Below are 5000 nucleotides of genomic sequence, written 5' to 3'. Positions count from 1 at the left end.
TAGATAAAGTCAATGCCTGGGTGAAGAATGTGAAGAGCTGCCATACAGCAGGCTCCTTTTCTCCATGCAGCTGATAGATCCAAAGGAATGGCATAGACCGATACGTTTTGGTACCAGCAGCGTGGGGGCAGGAGTTGCCACAACGAAGTCCCCATACGACAACAAACTGCCTCAGGACTGCGGCTCCGGATTTTCCTCGGGGTTGACTCCCGCAATTTTTTCACCATTTAGATCCCATAGACAGTGGATTGTTTGTATAGGGTGACTCCCTAGTCTTTAAACCATACACAGACTAAACCAAAAGGGCAGCAGTCGGGCCCACCATATATCTACGTAAGACCTTCCCAACAAACCCTTTATCAAATCCGTGCATGTGCTCATGCGCAGGTGCTGGGGCATGTGCATAAATGCCCCACACACACAAAACACAACACACACACACACACACAACACACACACACCACACACACAAAACACACACACACACACACACACAACATATATACATATGTATAACATATATATATACATATATATATATATATATATTATATTTTATATATATATATATATATAAACATATATATATTTATCTCTTTTTACCCCTCCTTGTTCTCCCCCATTTTGCTCAGAGACCGACTTCCTCTACTACTTGGAAGCGCCCTTTGGAATTTTTCATTCCTAGAGAGAGAGAGAGAGAGAGAGAGAGAGAGCACTAATGAAAAAAGGGCCAAACTATGAGGAGAGGGAGGAGGGAGGAGGGAGGAAGGGAAAGACAGAGAGAGAGAGAGATGAGAGAAAAGAGGGGAGAGAGAGAGAGAGATGGGGAAAGAGGGAAGAGAGAGAGAGAGAGAGAGAGAGGGGAGAAGAGAGAAATAAGGTGCAACAGGAACGAATCATGATCCTCCTAGAGATCCGGGTTCCTTTAGCTAGAACGTATCCAGGAATATCTCACTCACCGAGCGCGAAGCCGTCTTTGGTCCACTGCACCTTGCCCTTCTGGTTGTCCACAGCGCACCTCAGCACCCACATCCTGGCCCTCCTTAACTTCAACACTCTCCGGCCGCACCAGGAACTTCTGCATGCCGCCACCGAACCTGCGGGAGACGGACAGAAAGAGCTGTCAGAGGAGGCAAATTTGCCTTGTTGGGATGCTGGGAAATGGCTTGTTTTAAAATCTTTAATGCCGTTGGCAGATTATACTGCTGCTGTGCTGTACATGCAGAAACGCACATACATGTGTAAATAATAGACTGAAATGCAAATATATATGTATACACAATCACACATATCATTTTGTATTTTTATTGTTATATTTTTAAATAGTATGTATATATATATATAGATAGATAGTAGATAGATAGTATGATAGATAGATAGATAGATAGATAGATAGATAGATAATGAAAAGATAGTTTAGATATGAAAATTTAATAATATAATATTTTATATATTATTATATATATATATATATATATACATATATATATTATATATATTTATATATATATATATAATATATATATACTATTATATTATATATATATATATTATATATATTATAATATTATATATTATATATATATATATATATATCTTTTATTCTCTATATATATATATATATTATGTATATTATATATAATATATATTATATATTATTTTATATATATATATATTATATATATATAAAAATAATATATAATATATATATAAATATATATATATATATATATATATATATATGCGAGGGGCTCACATTAAAGAGTTCCCCCGACCCCCTTCTGCTTATCCTAGGAGGTTCAAATTTCACATGCATAATTTCAATGGCTGTACACCACCTGAATTTATGGGGAGGATGTGCGTGTGTGGGTGGGTGGGTGGGTACACACACACACACACACACACACACACACACACACACACACACACACACACACACACACACACACACACACACACACACACACACACACACACACACACTCACACACACACACACACACACATAGCGATAAATAGATAAACACACACACATCTGAACAACTGCATTGAAGATAAAGGAGAGATGTCTGATTAAACAGACACGAATTACCTGATAATTTTTAAAGTAAGACAGCATAAATATGACCCAGGTTCTGGTTAAAAGACTTGGAACTTGACCCGATCTTATAATGGACAGGCACGCGTGATTCTGCCTCATGAAGAGCGAGAACTTTTATCTTGTAAATACATGAGGGGGTGGATTAGCGGTGGGACGAGACTGGTGCATTAGATTATTAAAAGAAGCCGCACAAATCATACTAACAGTGCAGAACTTCACTAGAGATCAATATGTGGTTTTGTGGCCATTGTGCATTGTGTGTATATATGTACATTCTTCTTCTTTTAACGGTAGGTTCATGTCTGAGCCGCCCTGGTCACAGAAACATACAAATGATAAAAGTGAATTAATGTAAAAATGTTTGAGAAAAGTTTTTTAAAACGTGATTTGTTTTGGCAGTTTATGATAGATCTATTAATCGATTAATACCAGCAATGCATAATCGTAAATAAATGTATATAAACACAGATATATTAGAGAAAGGGATTAAAACCATTTATTTCTTTTGAGGTTGACGGTTCGCCTTCTATTAATGACAGCACATATGCAAATAAAAGAATGTAAATAAACAAAACTAAGTTTCGAAAAAAGAATCACACCCGTTTTCTTTTACAGTCCATTAATAACAGGACTGAAAGAATGCGGAAAAAAAGATTTATCTCTGAGACAAAACGCACTAATATTCCCTTCACGTCCAGGAAAGAGGAACAGGAGAACAGTACTGACAAACAGAAAATTATAGCCTTACCCGAAAATACATCAGACTAATTGGATCTAAGTATATATTGGATTTTTGGACTAGAAGCTGAATTATTGGGGAGCGTCTCTCCCAGTTGCCGCCAGAGGTTACAGACAGAAAAAATTATAATGCTTTTCCTTTTCCTGCTTAACTTTTGCTCTTTGAAGAATCTTTTTGGAGTGGAATCTCTCTGGAGGGAGACGTAATGGAAAGGGAGGCAATGGGGGATGGGGGGGGGAAGGATTGCAGGGGGGAGGAGGAGGCCCTTTGAAAAGGCGTTGGAAGCTAAGTGTATGACGTAGTCGATGGGGAAAGGGAAATGGTTAGAGAAATCAGTTTGTGTAGGGGAATAACATTTCTATTTAGACAGCTATTCAGGTTGAAAATGATAGGATTTTTTTAAGTCGGTAGGTAAACAGGCGAAAAGAGAGAATATGTAAAGGTATTTAGCGTACAAGGTAGACGTGTAGACTGTTTTTGGACACAGACCCTGGCAATAATACGAATACCCCCCTCCGTACGGGTTAAAAAGAACAAAAAAAAACAAAAACGATTCATCATCACTTCACGCATCAAAAAACTTGGACAAGCAAACAAAATCCGTGTCCAGCAGACATTGAGGATCTAACTCCCCCCTTCGCCAAAAGCAAATGGTTCTAAACGTCTTTAACGTCAACAAAAGCCTTACAACTCTCAGTTGCCGACACAGAGGCTTACAGATCCCAGTCCTGACCGAATTCCCGAAAAAACTCTCCGGATATTTATTCTTTTCCTTTCTCTTCTCAGCGTTACCGCCTCTCTTCCACGTTTACAGTTTTTTCCTGTTCTGAACTCCTCTTCTCGTCTCTCCTCTCTCTCTCATCTGTTTGATCCTGCTCTCTCTCTCTTTTCTGTCTCGTTTCACTCTCTGCCTCTCTCTCTCTCTGTCTCTCTCTCCCTCTCTCTTTCCCGCTCTCACTTCTTTCTTCTCTCTCATCTCTCTCGTCTCGTCATCTCGTTCTCTCTCTCCTCTCCTCTCTCTCTTTTCTCTCCTCTCTCTCCCTCCCTCCCTCCCCTTTCCCCCCTCCCTTTCCTCCCTCCCTCCTCCTCCCCCCTTCCTCTCTCTCTCCTCCTCCTCCCCTCTCCTCTCTCTCTCTCTCTCTCTTTTCTCTCTGTCTTCTCTCTCTCTCTCTCCTCTCCTCTCCTCTCTCTTCCCTCCCTCCTCCCTCTCTCCCTCCTCCTCCCTTCCTCCCCATCCCCTCACTCCTCCCCTCTCTCTCTCTCTCTCCTCTCTTCCTCCCCCTCCTCACTCACTCTCAGTTTATCATTCTACTTTTTTTCCCTTCCCTTTTTTTCTTCTGTTTTATCGAACTATCGAGGACTTCCAGACATTCACATCCTGCGAAAGAAACAGGGTTTCCAAGAGTGCCAACGTGAGAATTTTGGAGTTTCGGGGCCGTGAAGTACCCGAAAGCGCTGGCTTAGGAGACGGAAGGATGGAAAATGGAATGAAAGAATTCGAAAGAAAGGAGAAGAAACGAGAAAGGGGAAAAAGGGGAGGGAGGGAGCGAGCGAGGGGAGCGGGCGAGAGAGCGGGAGAGAGAGAGAGAGAGAGGAGAGAGAGAGAGAATAGATTGATGGATAGAAGAAGAGAGAGAGAAAGGCAGGGAGGGAAAGACCCGAAAGACGACAGATATATAATTTATATATATATATATATATATATATATATATATATATAAATATATATAAAATATATATATATATATATATATTTGTGTGTGTGTGTGTGGTGTGTGTGTGTGTGTGTGTGTGTGTGTGTGTGGTGTGTGGGGTGTGTGTGTGGGTGTGTATATATATATATAAAATATTATAATAAAATTATATATATATTATATATATATATATATATTATATATATATATATATACAGAGAGAGAGAGAGAGAGAGAGAGAGAGAAAAGAGAGAGAAAGAAAGAGAGAGCAAATGGGTAAAAGAGAAATAGGACGGATAGAAAAGAACGATAAAGAGATACACAGAGAGATGGAATCGGGAAATAGATTGATAGGGATAATTGGAAAAATAGATAGAAAGGAACGAATATGTAAATACATAGGTAAATAGAGGAGGAGAGAGAAAAGTAGAGAGAGCAACCAAAAAGACCTTCTGAAAACACAAGC

Source organism: Penaeus monodon, chromosome 38, assembly GCF_015228065.2.
Source record: "Penaeus monodon isolate SGIC_2016 chromosome 38, NSTDA_Pmon_1, whole genome shotgun sequence".
NCBI classification, from domain to species: domain Eukaryota; kingdom Metazoa; phylum Arthropoda; class Malacostraca; order Decapoda; family Penaeidae; genus Penaeus; species Penaeus monodon.
This window is presented reverse-complemented; position numbering follows the sequence as displayed.